Source organism: Canis lupus, chromosome 2 (genome assembly GCF_048164855.1).
Source record: "Canis lupus baileyi chromosome 2, mCanLup2.hap1, whole genome shotgun sequence".
In the NCBI taxonomy this organism is placed as follows: domain Eukaryota; kingdom Metazoa; phylum Chordata; class Mammalia; order Carnivora; family Canidae; genus Canis; species Canis lupus.
In genome coordinates, this window is record NC_132839.1 from 80,568,794 (window position 1) to 80,580,946 (window position 12,153).

Genomic DNA, 12,153 nt, shown 5'->3' on the forward strand with positions numbered 1-12,153 from the left:
TTCCAAGTGCATGATGGTAGTAATCTTTTGACATAAAGAAGGAACAGTACTTTTTCTGAGAGCTGTTTCTAAAAGGTATAAACCAATTCTTACTCAGAAGAGTAAATTATTTGACTAATTGTGAAATGCTCTGTTCCTGTGAAATTGTGCTAATTAGTAATTACTTTTACCAATCTTATGCCATCTTAACTCCAAAACACTGAAGTAGATTGAATCTAAAAAAAAAAAAAAATGAATTGAATGAGAATGTACTCACCACTCATTTTAACTCTATTGAACTTGGAGAATTGATTTATGGCAATTCTGAGCAATTGCCCAATTTAAGGGAAATTATTTCAGATCATGTTCATTGTAATTTTAAAGTTACTGTCTTTCCTAGAGGTTACTATATCATTGATAACTGAGATTTTTCTCAGAGCTGTTCCATTGCAAATAAACAATTTGAGCTTCACTTTATTATTTATAATTCAATGATGTCAGGAACAATGAAAGAGATATTCATCTACTTGGCAGATTTCATAGAAACATGCATTTATGAAATACTGATTTTATATCTGCACTGCATAATGGCAATATGTACTCAAGAATAACCTGTTTGGAAGACTATTGTATTATAATCTCAGTTCTCTGGGGAGTTATTTAATCAAAATAGCTCTGCTTAAGTGCACTACAAGAGGAGACATGAAAAAAATGTCAGAGGATCAAGGAGAGACAAAGGACTAGAAATTGTAATACTAAAAGTAATTTAGTGCCTTGAGGAATGGTAATTTATTTTTTTCTAAAACTTGAGGTGGGAAAAGCTCAGATAAGTCAGAAATATCAGAGTTACAACTGAGATCTCAGTGAATGGTAAAATAAGTTCTCATACCCATGAACAACTAAACACCTAGATAAAATGTGTTAAATCAAAATGGAAATGTAAGTCACACTGTGCTCCTTAATAATCAGTGTCAGTGAAACACTAATTAGTACCATATGATTATAAGCAACCATATTGGATCTTATTCCTCTATCTTTTTAACTCTTCTTTGTACAGCATAACTTCAAGTAGGCTTTCCAGTTACTTTATGACTTAAATTGTGGTACTGTTCATGATTTTCAACAATGAGTTAAACAGCATAATGCCTTTGCATAATAAATCAAGTATTAAGATATACACTCTTACCTTACTGTGGAAATATATGTTAATTATTCTATTAATAAGTACTATGTGTTTAACAAATATGCCTAATTACTTTAAACTTTGATTATTGAGCTTAAAACAATATTGGAGGCATAGAATGTTATAGTTTTCTCTTATTTATTTTTATATGCAAATTCATCATTGCCTCTCTCTACTGTAAAGGCATCTTATCAAAATTTCCTAAAAAAAAAAAAAATTTCCTCCAATCTATGATTTCAAGGTTCTCCTCTTGTAATTTCCTCCTGTAATCTAGTACCAATGTTTCTCCTCCTTGTTGTTAAAGTCAACACCTTGGTATTATACAGTTATTTATATTATCATTTTAATCTTTTTAAAGCATTCTATTTTACAGCACATACCCGCACATGATCATCTTTGTAAAATCTGTTGTCTACCTCAAAGTAACCAAAGATAACTTGATTACTTTAGCATATTATACACACACACACACACACACACACACACCTTTTTTTTAATTAGAGAGAGAGAATGCACAAGTGAGAAGAAGGGACAGAGAGAAAGAGAGAGAGAGTCTTGAGCAGACTCCACACTCAGCATGGAGCCAAAGGCAGGGCTTAATCTCATGACTCTGAGATCATGACCTGACCTGGAATCAAGAATCAGACACTTAAACTGACTGAGCCACTCAGGTGCCCAGTGAACAACATATCCCTACTAATACCTCAGGCAACTGCTAGTAGTAGGTGGGTTCTAAAACATAAATTCTGGGGATCCCTGGGTGGCGCAGCGGTTTGGCGCCTGCCTTTGGCCCAGGGCGCGATCCTGGAGACCCGGGATCGAATCCCACGTCGGGCTACCGGTGCATGGAGCCTGCTTCTCCCTCTGCCTATGTCTCTGCCTCTCTCTCTCTCTGTGTGTGTGACTATCATGAATAAATAAAAAAAAAAATTAAAACATAAATTCTGAATAGAATTTGTCTCTGTATTTCTGGCAGGTCTCTTTTGCCTGGTCTTCAAAATATTGCTTGCTTCAATACATCCCATCATTGCCCTGGTTTCAAGAGCTACTTACCTTACATGTCAATCAGTGTGTAGCCACTTATTCAAGCAAACATGATTCAAAACTTACCTCTGAATGACTATCCTACTACCATGGATGGCCATTTTTATGACAAAATCCACTTAGCATTGATCTAACTCCCCTCTAGATACGCTTTCATATTTCAGTGTTTTACGAAAGACTTACCATTCCATGTAATTCAAAATGATTTCAAATGGTAGTGATAATAATATTAATAATGGATACCATTTTTGAACAATTACTAATTTTCAGACCAATTTCCATTATTAATTTCCAGTTGCTAAGTGCTCTGTATGAATTATCTTTTTTTTTCAGTGAATTATCTTATTTAATGCAGCAACACTAAGAGGTGAGGATAACTCTATTCATTTTTGACAGATCCCATACAACTGGGATCTCAATCATGTCTTAGGATATGAGAGCTGTCAGCCTCCAGTAATAAATAAGAGTTCAGCTCAAAGGTTACTCTCGAGGAGAGGTGTTCCCCAACCACCATATACAAATACTATCTCTGCCATTATAACAACCTCTTTTCTTTTGGCAAATGGTAGATAAAATTTACCTACCTGTGGCCAAGCCATTGAAATATGACTGGATTTTCTCTTTATCATTTCTGAGTAAGAGAGTTTAAGAATGAGTGTGTGGTTTGCTTAACCCTCATTTCCTTGCTACATTGGCAGCAATGTTTATGATGGTTCAGGATCCACCAGCTCCTGAAGTGAGAAGACATAAACAGGAACCCCTAGCAAATGCAACAAATAAAATGTTATTATAGCTACTATGGTATTGGGTTTATTTTTCAAATAACTGAGGCTGATTATACTCCATTAATTCACGTATTCATTTTTTAACAACCATTTTTGAACACCTGCTTTGTACTAGAAACTGATTCAAACACTAAGAGAATTACAGTGAACAAACAAAAACCCATGCTTTTTGAAGCTTATTTTCAGAAAAAAAAGAGACAGCTAATAAAGAAAAACAAACACAATATTTTTTTAAAGTTGTCTATTAATGGTGATAAAATATTACAGAAAGAAGAATGAAATTATAGTAGGGAGTGATGGGGATTAGACTGGGTAGTCAAGGAGTGAGGATCTGATACAATGATATTTGACCAAAGAGTTGAAAGATAAAAGGAAACTTGGTACACAGGTATTTGAAAAAGGAACATTTTGGTGAAAAGTAACAACCTTATGCCACTCTGGAATAGTAAGTAGGCTTAACATAGTAGGTGCAGAGCAACAGAGGCAGTGCAATGAAAGATGAACCATAGAATCACAGGGGGACAGAGGAAGACTTAACTGTGAACAATTCATGATTGTTGAACAAATGAAAGAACAATCTCCAAAATAACAAATTTCCAAATGTTCCAGTTCATTCTGCCATGAACCAAAAGAAAAACTTACAGTTGAACTCATCAGGTCCATATCAAATAAATACAGATGCTATGAATATGCATTTGCATTGGCTTGGTAGTTATATTCTTAGTGGCTCAAAATCTTGGTGAAAAAAAAAATAGTGATATCTATAAATATGTTTTTCTTTAGTTATAACTTAACCACTGATAATAAAGCACTATTGAGTAGAATGGTATACCAGATAGCTTCTGGAAAATATTTTTATAAAAATTGTCCTAGAAGAAGAATGAGATTTTTGATAATTATTTTGCACAAATAATCCATGACTATTTTGAAAAGTAGCCAGCTGTGCTTTGAAATATATCTTTTATGAATCTTAACATCTTTGTTTCAATTACCTAATATTGGGCAACAAATCATACAAAAAGCTTACTGTACTATTTGGTCACCATATGTGAATCAGCAATTTGGGCTGAAGTTAACTGAGTTTCTTTATTTACTTATAGAAGAGTTGTTGGAAGGAATGGTTCCTGATTTTTCACATGCCCTCCTCTAGATGCTAGACTAGTTCTTTTTATATTATAGATGCATTCAGTTGCCTATGAGAGACAATTCTGCATGAATCCCTCATATTTCTGTGGCTGGTTTAAAAATGTTTGTATAAGGAAATATAACAAGGTAGTACTTTGCTATCAGATATTTTCTTATGTTATAGAGTAACAAATACCATGTCTTCTTTGGAACAAAATTTGGGTAAATTTCTTAGCGACACATTATGAAATCCAGGGTTTTCTAATCTCAGGGTTTCAAAGCTGGACACCAGTTAGCTGTGTGCTCAGAATTCACCACGGCCCATTTTGAATCATCCCTACAGAGCTTAGGGGACAAGAAAGATTAATGAAAGCATGAAGTTCAAGTTGCCTGTTATTCCAGAAGTTACAAACTGTAAAATTATTTGGTATGGTTGTATTCCCAGTGACTAAATTTGTGCAAATGTGATGAGTCCACCTAGCACCTGCTAAGCAGCTTTTGGACTACTTGATTGCAAGGCTTCCCAAATAGTAGACTTGAAAGTCTGGTAAAGTCTGGTAAAGTGTGGTAAAAATATAAAAATGTGCATAAATCATAAATATATACAGCTTGATGAATTTTCATAAATTACCAACAGCCTTGTCGCTAGACCCTAGATCAAGAAAAACAAATTACCAGCATTCTCATAACCCCCCTTATGCCACCACCTTGTCATTACATATTTCCAAAACATGAAGGATAATTTTTCGTTTTTGAACTTTATATAAATGGAAACATAGATATGTGTTCTTTTGTGCTTTCTGACTTTGTTCCACATATGTTTGTGAGAATCATCTATGTTGTGACTCAATGTAATTTCTCTGGACAGAATGCCACTATATGAGAAAACACTATCTAAAAGTTAGATTTTTTACAAACACATATTTGAAATTTAGAATACACTAATAAATAATTTATATCAGATAAGAACTACACTTAAAATTAGAAAAAAAATATTTATAATCAAATATTTTAAAATTATTGTTTCTCCAAACTTATGAGATGATGCTAACTTGTTACTGTATGAGAATTTAAACATATATAAGAAAAGAAAAATAGCAACAAATTAAGTACTAGGCATCAAAATTGTTAATTAGTTAACTATTACTAAAATAACTCCAGAAAACCATAGAAAGGAAATAATAAAAACTAGACTAGAAATAAACAAAACAGATACACACATAGAATTATAAAGATTCTCAGAAATAAGTATTTTTTCTTCAAAGATTAGTATTCAGAGAATACCTACCAAAATTAGTAAAAACAAAAAAAAATTACAAAAATATCCTGTATTCTACATCCTTCCCTGTAGCAATTTTTTTTTTTAAATCTCAGTTCAAGTTTAATAGAAACAACAAAAGATCAAAAGTGATGCCCTGCTACTATACACATCAGTTGGCCTGCCCCATAGCACAGCTCAGGCCATTTTCTCCAGAGGAAGAAAGGCTGGCCTCCTCAACCCCCGCAGGAAAGGGCTGTCCTGTCCTATACCACATCTGCACGGAGTCTAAAATCTTGTGTTTTAAGCATGATTATAGTACAAAAAAAGAGTTTGTTTTCATGGACGCCCACTATAGCCTGGCCTTAAAATGGTGCTCACTTCTGCTTATAGAAATACTCTTTGCTCTTCTGGACATCAGGCTTTCATAATATTGTAGTTGTGAAAGAATTGGATCTTCTCTTCTGAAACTGTGAAGTTGGGCTGGCTTTGTGATTTGCTATGGTCAGGAGAGTATGGAACAGTTGACAATATTCCATTTCCAAACTAGGGGTCCAGGGATCTTGTGTTCTTATGTGCTTTATCTTGCTTCTCTGACTTCACTTGGAGAACAAGTAAATGAAAGCTAGCCTTCTAGACAATAGGAGACAAACTGGGGAAGAGCTGAGGTGTCTTCATTGAGGCCCCAAACAAGTGAAAGTCCAGCCAAGAAAACAAAACAACAAAACAAAACAAAACAAAACAATTATTGGTTTCTTTAGGTGAGTGACTGCTAATCACAGATGTGCACCTGGATATCTCTAGGCCCTCTGAGACCAGGTAATCTCCCAGTCAACCCATAAATGTGTGAGCTTAAAAGAATAAGCTTAAAAAAACTTATTGTTTTAAGCATATGTGTTTTGTGGTCGTTGGTTACAAAACATTATTGTATCAACAAATAACCATATAAAGTCCATTATAATAGCATACTATTTGATAAGCAATGAAAAAATCTCTTCTTAATTTTAATACCTAGGTTGATATAAATAGCACCAATAAGATTTGCAAAAATAAAATAATTCATGAATATATTTATTTTAAAAAATAAGATGAAAAGATAGATGTTCAACTTAACTCAGGTTAAATTTTAAAAAGTTGTGATATCTGCAGTTAGCAGTTAAGAATGTTTATGGAGATCTATTGTAGTTTAACTTACAATAAAAAATACTGAGCAATAATAATGACACTTTTGGAATTCATTGCTGGGATACATAATTGTTATATATATGAAATATTTAACATCTCGAATAGCTAAAAGGAGTTTAAGAAATGGTATCTTTGTGGGCTGAAGTAGTCAATACGTACCAACCCCCCGACCCCCCAAAAAAACAAATGGTGTCTTCACAGCTCTTTCTAAACATGTAGTTAGCTGGCAGACCAAAAAGATTTCAAGATCTCAAGAAACTAAATTTTAGATGGCAAAAAATAGGCAGGTAGAAATATGACTGCCTTTACCACTAAAATCAAAATTTAACATATGGCATGAAAATATAATTGACAGCACCTATGAATAGAATTTAAAGATAAATTTACAAAAGAGACCAATCTATTAAGCAAGGTTTTCACTGGTGAGAATATGTAAAGGAAATAAAGATTAGATTCATAGATTAACAGATTATTTTATGCTCCTGAACAAAATATGGATATTCTCATTTGCAAATCTTGGCCAGGTTTTCTAGGATCAGGACAAAGCTCTTCTCCACTGGTCTTGACAAATACTAGTAAGAATTTATTTACCAATCTCCAGTTTTTCCTCAACCTAACACAGGCTACAATTGCTTCTTTTCAGGTGAGCAGGAACAAAACTGAAAATCATACGATTGCTGTTGTTTTGATTATATTCCAGAAATTACTTTCTTTAAAGTATATTATTTCTGGGATTAAAAGAGAAAGTTGGATACATTTCTGGCAAAGATCACATATGTATGTCTGTGATATACATATGTATATGTATGCCTCACTATGCCTCTCTACACCTGCTTTTCTTTATTTGAAAATTAGAGTATTTGGTGGGACCATGCAAGTTTGTTATAAGCATATATGAGAAAATGTATGTGAATAGGTTGGCACAATATCTGGCAAATAGTAAACAATGACAAACAGTTATTTATTATGAATCATTCCTGAAGGAGAAGCATTTCTGGATATAGTATATCCTAGTTAGTAGATGTCGCTTTTTAATAATTTTTTGTTTTATTTATTTTTTAGCAGATTTATTTATTGATTTTAGAGAGTGAGCATGAGCAGAAAGGGCAGAGGGAGAGAGAATTCCAAACAGACTGCGCTAAGCTCAGAGCTCAACATGGAGCTCAGTCTCACAACCCTGAGATCATAAGGTGAGCTGAAGCCAAGAGCCAGAGGTCCAACTGATTGTGTCTGCCAGGTACCCCATATAAGCTTTTGTTTAAAAGATGACTTATTCTTATCTTCACTTCTCTGATCCTTAGCAGGGTTCTGAATCATTTCCTATACAAAAATTACATTTTCTACTTCATCAAAAGAGAACTAAATCAAACTGTGTTGCTAGATTCAATTAATCAACAAATACTTACTGTGTATTTAATGCATCATAGCACTCTATCAAAGATTACTCAGATCTTGGGGATCAAAATCATATTAATTTTTCAGACTCTTTAACAGTTATCCACCCCAGTATGCTCTTGATGAACAGCACAACCATAATTTTATTCAAGGCTGATCTAAGATGCGACCTTTCCATGTCTTCCGTGCTCACTCCAGGCCCACGTTATCCCCTACTCAAGTGAATTCTCACAACAGCTTATCTATGCCACCATTATAATACATACATCTCATTTGCTATGTGTGCGATGGTCTCTAAAAGAATTGTTTGGTCTGTTGTTCAAAATATATGATGAGAGATTGTGGAGAAAATATGGCCTCTGCAATTTACTAGTACAAGCTTATAAAAGGAAAAAAAATAAGAGCAAAAGAAATCATTTTATTCACTTCAAGTAAGAAACTAATGGAGTGCTAAATACACTAATGAGAAATACTGGGAAGTAATAACAATCTCTATCACCAAGGTGAAGATATCTTCTTGGAAAACAAAACAGAGGTAAATAACAAAACACCACTAGGTGTCACTGGGGAAGGGAAGGAGAAGAAACAAAGAAGTTTAAGGAAAAGTTAAGTTGAAGCCTTACCATGAGTGCATTATTTATGGAAAGATGCATAACAGCTTTTATAGAAAAGATAACATGACATCAACAGTTCCCAAGAAGAGCAAAGTAGAGAGAGAAAGGAATCTGGCTTCAGTAATTCTGCAAGCAGCTGTTGAGATAAATCAAGCCAGAAGAACTCCAGCTGCTGGTTCTGTGAGCAGTGCCAAAGGTTTCACACTCCAAGTATGTATCATAACTCCAGGAGAATACCAACATCTAAAATATGTAATGAGGAGAAGCTAAAGTCAGAGTTAACAGAGAGAAAATGAGATTCTAGTCCTTTGAGAGGCATTTACATTAAATTTAGTATTTAGTTCTAATATTTGTTGTGATTTTGTAACTTGCGGCAAATTACTTAAAAGCTACTGCTCCCTTCAGTTGAATCTTTTATACAATGAGAAAAGAAATACAGGACCCACCTGTTTACAGGTTGCCTGTGAGTGTAAGAGCAGGTATTCTATACAACACAAATTACTCCCCTAGAATTAATATTATTTTCAGTTTTGCTCGTTATTATAAATTAATATATATATATATATTTAAAAGAGAAGAATGAACCATTTTCAATTGTTATTTTAATAAAGAGGCATTTCTTTTTGGAAAACAATTCATGTTTTGAATCATAAAAAGCATGACCTTAGAACTCACGTAGTTGGAGCCATTTGGAATTCATCTCCCGCCATGGTTTCTCTCTTACCTTCCAGAAGCCCTTGTTTCCTTAGCTATTGTTATAAAAAGACATTGGGAGTTGGGATGGAGTAAGTTTGCCAGTTTTACAAAACAAGATTTTTATGCAATGTATCAGTAAATTGCTGTACTAAGGAGACCTTATTGCTCAGGATATGAATTCTATTTTCGAATCATTTAGTGATACTTTCCTCAAAATAAGCATCACTCCTTTTCTAAAACTTACCCAAAGTTCAAACACCATCTTCTCCCATACCCAACCTGGGGATAAGCCAGGTATAACCACTCTGAAGTTGCTTTTGTGTTTTTTATCATAAATGACCTTTGCTTCAACGCTGTGCATCCCAGATTCTAGCCTTAGATGCTCTGCGTTGCAAGTTTTGTCTGTTATGTATAAATATCAACACAGTAAGACAATGTTCTCAGGCTCTAATATGTACTACATGACTCGTGACCTGATGATCTCATCCCCTCATTTGACAGAGGAGGAAATAGAGACTTTTCATGAATTAGTCAGCAATAACAGTACTGTGGAAACATATATAAATGATCATTTATCTCCATGAGGGACTACTTCATTTTTTTTTTTTTTTAGAGATTTTATTTATTTATTCATGAGAGACACACAGAGAGAGAAACAGAGACAGGCAGAGGGACAAGCAGGCTCCATGCAGGAAGCCCGATGTGGGACTCGATCCCGAGTCTCCAGGATCATGCCCTGGGCTGTAGGCCGTGCCAAACCGCTGAGCCACCTGGACTGCCCAGAGGGACTACTTTAAAGACTCCTTTGAAACTCCCCTTGAGTTATGTTTCTAAGAAACAAACAAAAAGCAATCTTGTCCCTTTCCTTCATAAACACACAAAGAATCTTCTTAGACCTACAGAATCTGACTTCAATTCATCCACTCAACTGTATCTACATCACTCATGTATGTGTTTATTGAGAAGCAGGAGGCATTGAGATAGCTGATGGGAATAGAGTAAATGATACAGAAATATTCCCTGCCTTCAGGGCACTTAAAATTTAGTAGATGAGTAAACGTTATGCAGATTATCACAACTATGTCATCACACAAATGGTTAGCTGATCTTCCGGCTTTCTCCGACACACATCTTCAGCACCAGTCATACCATTCTCCTCACACAGTCTTTGACCTTTCCTATTCTTGCTCACTTGTGTCCTATGGCATTGCATTTGTCTTGAATCTCTTAGTTTCTTTAGTTCTCTGGCAAACTCCTTCTTATTCATCCTACTCAATTATTACGTTTCTGGAAGCCTCTCTACCAGAGCTGATTGTTTGTTCTGAGGCCTCAGGGCACTATATATTTTGGGTAATGTGTTATTTTGCAGCCAGCTTTTAATAAGTGTGTTCCATTCACTGCTTAAGAGCAAAGTTCTAACATGCATGCATTTGATTGAGCCTTGTCTGTGCTAATTTCTCACTGTGCCCTTGAACAAGTAATTTAACTTCTCTGATAGTCAGTTTCTTTATGGTTAAAATGTGGTTATAATAGCATTTACCTCTACATGTTGGAACAAGGGAATGAGTTAGTACCTGTAACATATTTCAACAGGACTTAGAAAATACTAAATGCTTCATTAATATCAGCTTTTGATATTATTATCAGGCCTAATTTCCTGGCTGACAGTAGTTCTCAGTAAATGTATATTGAAAATGTGAAAATAGGACTTTGCCTACTGAACTTTAAATAGATTTAAAAAAAAAAACAATTAAAAACTAAAATTAAGTCTAGGACTACCAACTCAAATATAAACAAGTATCCAATGAGAATCGAAATTATTTTAATAAGCAGGCTTTACAATTCTAAGCATATTCAATGATGAAAAATGCTACAGATAATTAATTTTTTATATTGCATTCATTTGTCTTAAGTTGACTTGGGTAGTTTTAATAAGGTAACCTTTTATGGTTTGTTTCAAATTACTTTTCCTTCACTATTTGGTTAGGAGTCTAATGAAGCAGCACAACAGTGCTTCAGTTTTTCTATTCCTCAAGGGACAATTCATTTAATCATCTGAACACTTGAAACTCCATTGTGGTACAAACAAACAATTACGTAGCATAGCTCTAAAAAATACTGAATATTTTACCCAAAGAGAAAGAAAATGATCTTGAAATGAATTTAAGAAAAACATGTATCTTTTGCTGTAAAATTATATCATCCTACTCATGTATTACTACATGTGCACCAAGATTAAATATGTAAATAAATAAAAGGGAAATGATATTGCCATTCCAAAAATGCATATTTCTGTTCTGGTGGTCAAACAAACAAAACAAAACAAAAAACTATGACAGCAGTTATGCCTCTACATCAATGCCACAGTGTCTCATTCTGGAGGGCAGTTGGCACCCTAGGAAAGAAAAGATTGCAGATTGCAATGTCACTGGTCATACACAATGCATCTGGCCCCCTGAGGAATGATTTGCACATTTGGCTGGAAATTACCACCTCCACCTTGTGCATTCTCCAACATCTAATATCAGGTTTCAAAATCACATATTTATGGATTATATTGTTCAGATTCTGCATTACTATGGTATGGATCTGAAAGAGAGAGAATATTGCCAGGCATTAAGCAGTCATCTTTGCACCATTACATTTAAAGAGAACGATGAAAAAAAGCCAAATATGGACAATTTAAAGAATTTTGGTGATAGCGGTATAAATAGTGTTTGAATAAATCTAGTCATTTATAAAGTTGAAAAGCACTTTCAAGTAAGTGGATAGAATAATGTATTGTGATCGTTTCATCAACATTTTCAAAAAAGAAGTTGATGACTTGAGGGCTGAACTAAAACATTAATTAACAATGAGGCAAAGAAACTTTTGAGATTACATTTATAG

At 34.2% G+C, this 12,153-nt stretch overlaps 1 long non-coding RNA gene across 2 annotated transcripts in view; it reads right to left on the reverse strand.

Moving 5' to 3' along the window:
* Positions 1–12,153, reverse strand: part of LOC140610562 (uncharacterized) — a 53,189-nt gene that overhangs the window by 17,657 nt on the left and 23,379 nt on the right. Inside the window, exons 4-7 of one of the 2 annotated variants that reach the window (XR_012012168.1) lie at positions 9,244–9,317; positions 8,578–8,811; positions 2,791–2,966; positions 69–215 (exon numbers count right to left, since the gene is read on the reverse strand). This is a non-coding gene — a long non-coding RNA (uncharacterized lncRNA). Of the gene's footprint in view, positions 1–68; positions 216–2,790; positions 2,967–8,577; positions 8,812–9,243; positions 9,318–12,153 lie in introns of those variants that run through there. The other variant, XR_012012166.1, reaches the window with a different exon arrangement.